Source organism: Dendropsophus ebraccatus, chromosome 12 (genome assembly GCF_027789765.1).
Source record: "Dendropsophus ebraccatus isolate aDenEbr1 chromosome 12, aDenEbr1.pat, whole genome shotgun sequence".
Taxonomy (NCBI): Eukaryota; Metazoa; Chordata; class Amphibia; order Anura; family Hylidae; genus Dendropsophus; species Dendropsophus ebraccatus.
Window position 1 is genome coordinate 23,239,370 of NC_091465.1, and position 13,226 is coordinate 23,252,595.

Consider the following 13,226-nt stretch of genomic DNA (forward strand, 5'->3'; position numbering starts at 1 on the left):
GAAGATGCTGCATACTGTAAGGTGCACAACACCGCTCACAATGATGGGTGTTGTGCTCCTGTTTGTGTGTTTTTTGTGTGTGTTCTCCCTTTTTGTTTTTCAGATATTGGTATCTTGTGGATTACGGCGGATTCGATGGACTATGTCGATGGTTGTTGGGATTTTTTTAAAAATAAAATGGTCAACAAGGAGTGTTGGGGTGTTTTTATTTAAATAAAAAATATTTTTCACTTGTATCTTGTCTTTATTTCTTTACTATATAGACTTAGTAGTGGAAGCCGTCTAATAGACGTAATCCATTACTAAGTCAGGGCTTAGTGTTAGCCGGTATAAAATGGCTGACACTAACCCCCCATTATTACCCCAGTACCAATGCCACCAGGGGTACTGGGAAGAGCCGGGTGCCAGTGGTCCCGGAGCATCAAAATTAGCGTTCCTGGACTCGGCGGCAGCAGGCTGGTAATATTAAGGCTGGGGAGGGCCAAAAACAATGGCCCTTTCCACCCTGGTGTTCCTAGGCTGCTGTTGCTTGGTTTTTAACCCGGCTGGTTTTGAAAAAGGGGAAACCCTACACGTTTAAAAAAACAAACAAACGTGTAGGGTTCCCCCTATTTTCATAACCAGCTGGGTTAAAAACCAAGCAACAGCAGCCTAGGAACACCAGGGTGGAAAGGGCCATTGTTTTTGGCCCTCCCCAGCCTTAATATTACCAGCCTGCTGCCGCCCAGTCCAGGAGCGCCAATTTTGACGCTCCGGGACCACTGGCACCTGACTCTTCCCAGTACCCCTAATAATGGGGGGTTAGTGTTAGCCATTTTATACCGGCTAACACTAAGCCCTGACTTAGTAATGGATTCCGTCTATTAGACGGCTTCCACTACTAAGTCTATATAGTAAAGAAATAAAGACAAGACACAAGTGAAAAATAGTCCATCGAATCCGCTGTAATCCACAGGATACCGATATCTGAAAAACAAAAAGGGAGAAACACACAAACAGGAGCACAACACCCATCATTGTGAGCGGTGTTGTGCACCTTATAGTAGTATGCAGCATCTTTACAGATCGCTGCTTACAGTGTGGCACCCAAGGGGTTAAAGGGGGATGCATTGCATCCCCCTTAACCCTTTGGGTGCCATACTGAAAAATCTGGCCCCCAGGGGGTTAAGTAAGGGTCCCCACTTAACCCCTTGGGGGCCAGACTGATGTCAGACTGTACCAATACCAGCAAGGAAGGGGTTAAGTGACCCCCCTACTTTGCTGGGATGGGTGTAGTGCAGGGGGGGAGCTTTCTACTCACCCTCCGATGTCTTCTCTCTTCTTTCCTCTATCTTCTATCTTCGCCGGCCCCCGGCACATTGAGCTCAGTGTGACGGGACCAGCTCTTTATATGCCGCTCAGCCAATCAGCTGGGCGGATATATAAATCTAAATGTTTCTTCTAATGTTGCTATTGTGATAAAAAAAATAGCATTATTAGAAGAAACATTTGCTGTTTTAATTAAAGTAAAGTATTAATTATTACATTGAGCTGTATTACTGGCAATAAGAATTTCTGGCAATAATACAGCTTCCTGTAGTAGGTAATGTTTAATTAATAAAACACATTTTCGTTCTAATAAAGTAATTTTCATTGTTTAATAGCTTAATTAAAAGGAATACATACTTTTGCAATTAAATGTACTGTAAATAAATAAATATATACAGTATACATTTATTTATATATTTATTCTTTTATTAACAGTATATTTAATTGCAAAGGCATTGATTCGTTTTAATTAAGCTATTGTACAAAGAAAAAAAACTTTTTAGAACGTAACTTTGTTTTATTAATTAAATATTAACTATTACAGGGAGCGGTATTATTGCCGGCAATTGCTAATTGACGCTAATACCGTGCCCTGTAATACTGCTTCCCTGCTTTTCCAGATGCATTCCAGAGGTGTTTGCATCACTTTCTAAAGATGTCTTGGACTTGGTGACCTCTGATTCGTCGAATCTTGATTTCCAGGTCCCAAGGATATTTCTCCCATAGACTATAATGGGATTCGATATTTGATCAAATACTCGAATATCGGGAGCTATTCGAATCGAATCCAATCCAATCAAATCTAATATTTCACTATACGCTCATCTCTAGTGGCCATCAACATCCCAGTAGCAAAAGATAGATGCAATGTGGCCTAAACACCAATTTTTGGTGTGCATATATTTTTTTGGTTACAGAAAAATATTTCTATGGCATTTTTGCCACGTTTTATATACATTATGCCAATCCGGTCTTCGCTTTGTCTGGGTCAGCATTCTCTGAGTTGTGCATTAGACATGAGCAAACGTCAATCATGCTTGGGTTCAAACCCGAATTCTGCATTTTTGGCTGAAAAAGTTGGATGCAGCCCTAGGAAGTCATGGGGATGTGCTGACCAATCAGCATTCATCTACACCGGGCCAGTCTGCGCAGCAGAGGGACACCGAATATCACTTTCTGCATGTGGACTCTTTTTTTGTGCTGCTAATGAAGACCAAATGTGATATAATATATGATACTGTTTGAATGTAATGTCCAATGTTCTTTTATTGTTTCACAATATGTGTACTCAACAGTCACTTCGGCTTCCACCAGCCTATCTATGTATTTGCAATCACACCAATCACACAATTGCTGGAGCACTTATAGATGCAACACTGTAAATTTTAATTCATCTACTTATACAAGAGAGAAACAGATCACTGATCTCAGGGAGACCAGCCAAACGATAACACTGCCGGCTGATGGTCAAAGCGCTTAATGCATGAAATCCTAGGTGCATTGCCCCCTGGGAAACATGAATATGGAAAATAAGAGCCCGCGGAGCCTCATCTGTTTCTCTAGGCCTTGCTCCCACCTAGCCAGAATCCTGCTCCACACTGATGAGGGGCAACACCCGAAACAGCTGTCTGTGGATGGATACCTGGCCATGGTTTTTCCCTTGTTATTACATTGACTTATAGGGCCACTTAATATGGTGGTTTTGGTGGTTTCCCTACAGGAGCTGCCCCTTGGCTGGGTCCTTCCCAGAGGGATATCTGGCTAGTCCTGTGTTATGAGGCTTCACGGGCTCTTCTTTTACTTATACATGAGAGTTTGACTCATGGTTTGTTGTCTCCAATCATTTATTCTGTTTTGTTATTTCTTGTGTTGGGTGTGTATACTGTGGAGTGGGCGTTCTTTCTGACGTTTTGGGGTCGCATAAGTAAGGGGGCAGACCCTGAAACGTCCTGTCACGGCAAAAAGGAATGCCCACTTTCATGGTATGCACACCCAACACAAGCCTGAGCAGTCCAATGCAAAAAGAAACATGTGAGTTACAAATGTGAGTTATAACTTTCTGAAACCAGTTGACTTGAAAGAAAAAGATTTTCGCTGGATAACCCCTTTAGTTAGAGAAGGTATACAAACTGAGTGCACTAAGCACAATGTCCTTTACCTGAAGACCATAAGGTTCATTGACTGACAGCATGCAGGGAATTGGCTGCATTTAACCGGGCTAATTTCCGTTTTTGTGCTTTCGTTTTTTCCTCCTTGTGCTTAAAAGGCCATAGCAGTTGCATTTTTTCACCTAGAGACCCAGATGATCCCTTATTTGATCCCTAATTATACTTTGCAATGACAGGCTGAATTTTTGCATAAACCAGAAAAAAACAATGTGTGGTTAAATAAAAAACAAACAAACAACAACACACAATTTATTTTATTTGGGGAGGTTTCGTGTTTACGCCATTTGCCCTAGAGTAAAACTGACTTGTTATACATGTTCCTAAAGTTGGTACGAATACAACATTATGTAACTTGTGTAACTTTTATTGTATCTGATGGTTTTTAAAAAATTAAAACCTTTTTTAAAAAATAAATGTTCCTTAAAATCGCTCTATTCCCAGGTTTATAGCGCTTTTATCCTTTGGTCTATGGGGCTGTGTGAGGTGTAATTTTTTGCGCTATGATCTGTTCTTTCTATCGGTACCTTGTTTGCGCATATGCAACTTTTTGATCACTTTTTATTACAATTTTTCTGGATTTGATGTGACCAAAAATCAGATTGAGATCAGTAATGAAATAAATTATTAGTTCGGGCGATTATGCACCTGACAATATCAAATATGTTTATTTATTTTTAAAGGGGGGTGATCTTTTATTAATAAAATATATATATTTTTTTTTTTACACACATACTAGAAGTCCCCCTGGGGTTAGGGTTATTCCTCCTGGGGGACTTCTAGTATTACAACCCTGATCCCTCAATGAGAGCTATTCGATATAGATATACTGCATAGATCAATGAGATCTATGTTCTATTGCTCTCGGCTGCTGCAGCCCAAAGCAATAGATTGCCGAGCTAGGATCAGCACCATTATGGCGCAGACACCTGGCCGGTACAGATGCGGGGATCGCTCCTCTGCAATCACGTCGATCCCCCCACTAGACCACCAGGGATGGCCAAAACAAGCTTTTTAAATGCAGCTGTCAACTTTGACAGCTGCACTAAAATGGCTATTTAGTGGGCACGCTGATCGGACCGTGCCCGCTAATAGCCGTGGTTCCGGGCTGCAGATAGCATCCAGGATCGCGGCGGTTCAGAGCAGGGCCGCCCTCTGAACGCCCTTAACAGCGCAAGGGCGTACATTTACGCCCTCAGTTGTTAAGGGGTTAAACATATCAGGACCACCCCTTTGAGGCTGGGTTCACACTACGTATATTTCAGTGAGTATTGTGGTCCTCATATTGCAACCAAAACCAGGAGTGGATTAAAAACACAGAAAGGATCTGTTCACACAATGTTGAAATTGAGTGGATGGCCTCCATTTAATGGCAAATATTTGCTGTTATTATAAAACAACGGCCGTTGTATTGAAATAATGGCAGTTATTTACTGTTATATGGCGGCCATCCACTCAATTTCAACATTGTGTGAACAGATCCTTTCTATGTTTTCAATCCACTCCTGGTTTTGGTTGCAATATGAGGACCACAATACTGACTGAAATATACGTAGTGTGAACGCAGCCTAAATATAATAGTTGCTACCTCAAATCAATATAAGGACTTATTAATCCTTCTTAGTAATAAAAAATACCCTTCACTTTTTTTTTCAGGATAAGGTTTTATTTAAGCCACGATACATCTTACGTCTGAAAGCCGCCTGTCGCACAATGGAGGAAAAATGAAAAGCATTTTTTAAAGCTGTGAAGTTATTTCAAGTATGTTGTCTGCAAAACACCACTGTATGTAACTCGTAAATTCTTCCTGGGAACATGTTGGTTTATAAATACTTGGGGAGAGGCCGGGTGAGGTAATGCAATTATTTTTAGGACAGGAGGATGAAGCTATGTAAATTGGAGTTTTACGTCTGAATGAACGGACATTATTGGACTACATTCAATTTAATCAGCATCCAATAGATTTATAATTCCTTATGGTGACTTATAGGGACTGTCCAGGTGAGATCTGGATGATCTCTAGTCTATTATTTGATCATATATATGGGGGGGAGATTTAAACTGGCCCAGTTGCCCCTAGCAACCAATCAGATTCCACCTTTCATTCCTCACAGACTCTTTGGAAAATGAAAGGTGGAATCTGATTGGTTGCTAGGGGCAACTGAGCCAGTTTCACTTTACACCATGTTTGATAAATCTCCTTCTATGAGTGTCAGTGGTATCTGGTGTAAGACTCAACATTCAGGGATAGAACTAGGGAAAGCTTCAGGGAAAGCGAGCAAGGGTCAGTTTTATAGTGTGTTCCTGTTCATCATCGGCTTTGCTTCTTGGCTGTCATTTTCATCGTATGTTTGTGATCATTTATTTTCTGTCATCTATTGAGCTCCAATACTTGTTATCTGTTACCTGTTTTCATTGATGCTTTCAAATGTTTGTTCTTGTAAAACTGTTGGTCCTTTTGCAAGTCCTGGTGGTATTTGAGTACTGGAAATCACTGTTAGGTCACAATAGGTGAAGTCCTGTCATTTTGTGACCATCTAGCACTGTAAGACTAAATGTAAATAGCAAAAACTACAGTATATAACTCAAAATTAGTACAAAAACAGTAAAGGTAATGCCTTCCAATGTTGGAGTTGTTAGTCCTTCAAAAGATCAATCAATCTGCCCAGACTAATATAAAGGAGTCCCAGTCTAGGCTAGGCTCTATATCATCCAAAGGAGTCCCAGTCTAGGCTAGGCTCTATATCATCCATGTATCTGATTATGAAATGTGGATAGGAATTATAGACAACTCTTCTAAATGGGTTTCCTGGGGGCAGTGATCTCCTCTGGTTACTCACAGTCCAGGACTGTTGCTGCTCCAGAATCCTTGTGGAAATGCCTCAATGGCAGACCCCCATACATCCAGCTCTGTATATGGCAGCCGATCCATGCTGGTTTGGATGCAATATGAAGGATCCAAATCAGCATGGCTTTACTGCTGAAAATGATGCCAGACTAATCTCACTGACTAATCTCACTGTTGTGTCATGGATATCACCTATCTTGACTTTTGCAAAACCTCTGATACAATTCCCCATAAAGAGCTGATAGAGAAGTTAGGTTAGAGAAAATTCAACTTGATTTAGCTGTAGATTTGTTGTCCAAATTGAAGTTCAATGTTTCCAAATGTAAAATATTGCACTTGGGGAGAAGGAATCCTCTATCCAAGTATCATATTGCCAGCTTTGTGTTGGCAAAGACTTCAGAACAGAAGGGTTTAGGGGCAGTGATTTCTGACAGCCTTAAAATGAGTTATTGGTGCAACCAGGTGGTAAGGAAACAAATCGTATGTTGGGCTGTATATATATATATATATATATATATATATATATACACTGGGTTTTATATATATATATATATATATATATATATATATATATATATTATGGTGTGCTGGGCTGTATATATAATGGTATGCTGGGCTGTATAGCTAGAGCTATAACCAGTAGGAAGAGGGACATTGTGATCCCGCTGTATAGAGCTCTAGTGACATCACATCTGGAATACTGTGTCCAGTTCTGGAGACCTCACCTACAAAAATAAAAACAGCGCTCCATGGCGAGGATCAACTAAACAAATGGTAAGAGAAAACAACAAGGCAACCCTCACCTGGTCGAATTGTGCTAACAGGGAGGCAGAACTCTCGTGATAGCATAACAGCAGTCACTCCCGATCTCCACCAAGGGAATAATAGAAATCCAAGCAAGCCACCTCCAACCAACAACATGGGTTTCAGGGCACAGGTCTGGCTCAAAATGACCCAAAGGTAAGTGTGTGATAAATAATACATTTATTGTAATACCCAACAGGTTTCAGAACCGAACTGGTTCCTTTTTCAAGAGTCATGCGAAAAGGAACTTGAAAGACTCTTGAAAAAGGTTCAGAAATGAGTTGGGTCTTACAATAACTTTATTATTTGTTGGATACTTACCTTTGGGTCATTTTGAGCCGGACCTGCGCCCTGAAACCTGTGTTGTTAGTTGGAGGTGGCTTGCTTGATATTGATAAGATAGAACGGGTCCAAAGACGGGCTACAAAAAGGGTGGAGGGTGTCAGGCATAAAGAGGCAAGATTTAATCTGATTTGAATCTGTATAGTCTGGAGGAAAGAAGAGAAAGGTAGGACATGATCGAAACCTTTAAGTATGTTACAGGACTAAATAAGGTTCAGGAGGGAAGTGTTTTCAATGAAATAATTAAACACAAGAACAAGAGGACACGGTGAGAGGTTAAACAAGAAAATATTACTTTACTGAAAGAGTAGTAGATACTTTGAACGAACTTCCAGCAGATGTGGTTGGTAAATCTACAATAACAGAATGTAACCTGCCTGGCATATACATATATCTATCCTAAGATAATAAAAGGGAAATACTAAAAGGGACCACTAGATGGGCCAGGGGGGCTTTTTCTGCTGACAATCTTCTATGTTTCTGTGTTCTATCACTGGCCTGAGTGGTGACGACCACTGTAAAGCCCTATAATTTTTTTGTCAATATTACCCCTTTAGTAATATTGGCTTCTGACCAGCCTCATACTCATATACATTGACCTCCTTCTTACCTAATATTGGCCTGGACTGTGCATAAGACTAGGACACACATGTTACACAGCTGAGGAGTCACTTCGATTTTGCATAGAAGGCCTAGTGTCCCAAATACTAAATCTGGCCCGTAACACACAACTATAGCCAAGACTGACAGATTCTGCATAATCCATCAGGCCCTCCTGCCAAGACTGACATCTGATTGCTCTCTATGAGATGTAGACTGACATCAGTTGTCTGATTAGGACCATACGCACTGCAATGAGCAGCAATTAGGTGAAAAATAAAATAGCGTCTACGGCCGAGGTTGTAGGGTAGCGGTAATTACCCCTCCTGATTATTATAATGGAACATTCCTGTGAAGCCCTGGGGTCAATTAGAATCTGTATTTGTCTGGGTGTTCCATGCTATGAGTAATACACGGGGCCAGACTAGGAGATCGAAGAGCCATAACATGACCCTAGTGAATGAATATAGCACTACTCACCATTATATACATAGTAGAGCTTGTAGAACCTTGAGGGGGTCTGTCCTGGGGTCTATATTAAAGTTATTGGACTCAGATAAAAGTTTCCAGGTATGTACTGTACTCTTAGGATTAGAGATGAGCGAACTCACAGTAAGTTCAGGTTTGGCGCAATCCCGTATGTTCAGTTAGAAAGTGATGTCACAAAACAGAAAAGACACATTGATGTCACACAGTACATGGATGATGTTATTAGAAAATACTACAATGATGTTATAATACTGGAAAAAGGATTGCAGCATCATAACAACGTGCAAGGATAATGCACACAGTGATGTCACAGAACAAAGACAGTTAATGGTTGTCCCACAAAATCAAGTTATCCTGACCGTTAACCTAAGGTGTATGGGGCTCTCCCGAATGACCAACGACAGATGATGTTAGTGGGGATAGGCTTCGGGCAGTGGCATAGCTACCATAAAAGCAGACCATGCCACTGCTATGGGGCCTGTGCACTAAGGGACCAGAACCCTAGCCCTTTAGCTGTGAGCATTAAATGCTGTGGTGCTCTTACTAACAGAGCAAGAAGTCATTGGCTTCCTGCCCTGCCAGTCTTTCTTGTGGCTGGAGGCAGCCTTGTACCTCCAGCCACAAGAACCCCCCCCCCCCCCCCCCGCATACACATACTTACTTGTCCCAGAGCAGTCCCCTGGCGTTCATTCTCCCAACTCCCCAGCGCATGAGTGACATCAATCTAAGGCAGTGCCCCAGGCCAGGTGAGTATGTGGGGGTGTGGCATACAGGATTCATGGGGCCCCATACACTTTTTTGATATGCGGCCCCATGAATCCTAGCTATGCCCCTGGAGTCAGACGTATTGAAAAATTACCACCCGTTGTATTAAGAGAAATAAGCTGCACCGAAAGTTCTCTTGCAACGGCTTACCCCTCACCAAATAGAACACAAAAACACTTGACCATGCCAAATGTTGCTGTGTATAGGAAGGACGGGAGAGATACAGCAAAACGATCATTTGGCCGTCAGATATTAAAGGTGTATGGCCAGCTTAAGTAGTGGTTGTAGTAATGTATGTTTTAGGTTGGACTTAAAAAAAAAATGCCAATATTGCCAATATTAGTGCATTGCATTTTTTGGGGATCAAAAATGCTGCAGCCAAATGTTAGCTGAGAGTCAGTGGGGGGGGGGAAATTAAAAAATTACAGCACATTCGGGTGTTTGCTTTTTTTAAAGAAATGTCAGTGTTTTGCCCTTATAGCGGGTAAAAACACCAGAAAATAGTCATGTCTATATGCTTATTTTTGTTTTTTCTAGCTATTTCCTAGAATCATGCGATGTAAAAACAAAATCACAACCTGTAATGACAAAAAGAAGAACACAGGGGGATAAAAACACCTATAGTAATAAACACTAATATAAGAAAACAGCCAAGAAGCAGGAAAATTGCTGACAATTTTTTGGGCTTTTTTGTAGCATTTTTTTTAAGGGAAGCCTGATGGAATTTTTTTTAAATACCCTTTACCCCAAGAAGCTATTTCCCCACAAGAATAATCTTCTTAGAGGGAATTGTTATTTAAGCGCCATTCTAACCTATCCTATGATGTAGCTCCTAAGGTGACCCTTAACTACTAATAAATAAGCTTCTGACTTCCAGTCATTGGGAATTGCGCAGAGTGCTATCAGATGGGGCTTAACATGATGAATAACTACTACAATTTGAGAAATACCAAGTTCCCACATTGTGCCTGTCCATGCCGGTTTCCATGTGCTAGTAAGCGAGCCTGTAGGCTGCCAGTATTGATGCGTGCATATAGAGCAGTCCACAGCCTTCACATTTTTGTGGCGTCTGCAGCAGATTTAAAATAGAAAAAAGAAACAATAAAATGTTACCCTTCGCAGGCGCCAGTGCGGACGATGAAATCGCTAATGAGAAAAATGTTTTCAGAATGCCTTGCCATATAATTCAAACCAGATAGACAACAGCCATCATCTTCCTTCGAGAAGTGGAATGTGTTTCTTATCTGCTGGGGCGAAGGGTTGAAACCTCGGAGTAGGGGCGGCATAAGGTGCGGTTAGAGAAAACAATGCTATAAACCTGATGTAAATGTTTCATAAACACTTCAAGTTTTTTTTTTCTATATATTGTATCAGTGAGTCAATAGTTCACCCGCGAGGCTAAATTCACACCACGTATGTGGAAAATTTCCTTACCTATGCCAAACAGAGCCAAAGGGAGAACTGCTCTGTGAGACTCACTCCCACTCTGGCATCTGGAGCTGTTCATGCATTCATCCATTCAGCTGTATGGCCGCCATGTAATACTGCATTAGACCTGTAGAGGCCGCTGCTCGACTGGCTTCTGTTTACCCTTGCAAATTTAGCAGATCGTTGCAATGAATCCATATTGTAAAGAATTGTCTCTGATGACATATGGTACTTTTACACGGAGCGATAATTCGCCCGATCGCACGATTAACGATTTTGAATGAACAATGTTTTTTTTATAACAATCAGCGTTTAGATGGAACGATACATCGTATGGAAAAATCGTTGTGCGATCGTTTTGCGATCGCTTAAGCCTATCTCACATATTGGTGAAATCGTTGAAAGAATGTTTACAGGGAACGATCAGCGAATTTTTTGCGAACGATCAACGCCGATTTGAGAACATAAACGATTTCTCACTCGTCATTTGATTGTTCGCAGTGTTTACACGGAACGATTATCGCTTAAATGCGATCGTTATCGCGAAAATTCGAACGATAATCGTTCCGTGTAAAACAGGCATGTCCAAACTTTTTTCGAAGAGTGCCAAATTTGATGAAGTGAACATGTGCGAGGGCCGACCATTTTACATGCTACATGCTATATGCTTTATAACACAGGCAGATAATAGCAAGCTGGATACCTGGGGGGCCGTAAAAGTTCGGAACGCGGGCCGCAAATGGCCCTCCGGACGGACTTTGGACATGCCTGGTGTAAAAGGACCATTACCCTGTAATGGGCAACCATGTTCGAAAAAGGTTTACCAATCAGACTAACTGGCAGTAGTAGTGTTGTGCAGATGTCATGTGGCAAAGTGATACAGCCAACCCAGTGGTTCCCGTGTGAGCCCAGCAAGGTTTTGACAATGGGAAGTTGCAGAAGGTGGAAAGTCCTAGGGTGCTCCTCTGAAATGTTGTCCTGAAATGTTGTGGGTGCTTGTGATGTTGTACATGCAATGTAGGCCAAGACACTGGGACTCAATAATGGTTGTGTGGTGTCCTACTATTGAGTGCCTTATGCACCTGTTGCAAAGTTCTCACTCCAGGTTAAAGTGGTGATGAGATATCCTACAGTTTCGCCACTAGGTGTCAGTATTTTATACGTCTAGGTATTGCACATCTGAAGTCAGTATTGGGGTAATGTTTCTGCTGTACCATGTGTTTTTTGCTAACCTATAGAAGGTGCTCTCTCTCTCTCTCTCAAAACCATCCCTGCTCTCCACACACACTCACACCCTGTAAGAAGAGTTAATTAGCTCTGTGTGGGAGGAAGTGAGCGGAGCAGTCAAGTCTAGACACCCAAGTGTATAGATGCAGCTAAAGACAATCAGTTCTTTCTCAACTACCACTGCATTCAGTATACAGTGCTAGGCACTTTAAAGGGAGAGGAACCAAGGAACATCCTACCCCATGCCGAGAACACGTCTACACAGAGCAAGGCACTAGCCTGGATAGGGCAAAGTTACTGTAAAGAAGGTCTACGTATCCTATCTCACAGTGCAGGTAACTGTGACACCCCTGTACACTTAGCTACGCCCACATAACCATGGCTGTGGCTTGTAGTATCCTGACAGGACGGATAGCTAGACACTGTGGGGCAGAAGGTGGTCAGACCAAAAACTAAACACAACTACAAGTAAACTTCTCACTATAAATTATATCTTCAAGTTCCGGTAGAGTACATTGCTACATTGGGTTGGGACTCTTCTGACAAACTCTTCTCCTCTTCTAGCACCGCTACAACTACCTATCTTCTACTCTACTTCTCAAGCACCTCCTTAAGCACAACAAGTTCAAGCACTAAGTCTGTGTCTAGGATTTATCTATTCTACAAAAGTTTATTGTATTACTGAAGAACTTGACAGTAAAGCTGTTCTATTTTTACATCACTGGGACTCTGTCATATTCCGTACGCACCAGCACCCATACACACCAACTGTACACCTCGGGTTATTTTTCCCCTTTCTGTGAGTAGCGGTACCGATAGTCCAGGTGGGCCAGTTGCCATTCAGGACTACTGTGACAAGAGCCCAAGGGGGCCACTAAAACCTTGCAGGTCACCGACCATTTGGGGAACAGAGCCAGGTACTCAAACAAGCAGGTATCAACATTACACCTGTGTGCTGGACAAGCACTGGCATCATGACACTAACACCTTTGGCTGAGCTGACACAACCACAAGTAATAACATCACCCGGTGGATCACCACAGTTACAGTATAATGGTTAATATTTACTAAACATCTTTCATGCAATAGAAGCACAGATAATGAATGGTTAAATTAACAGCACCTTATCCAGATGATGGCAGGTGGCAAACGGCACTGTAGAAGTTAACTCATGTGAAGTGTAATTGTTTTGAAGAGCAGTACTAAAAAGTAGAATCCCTGGAATTTAGGTTGAGTTCAGGGGCTCTGAA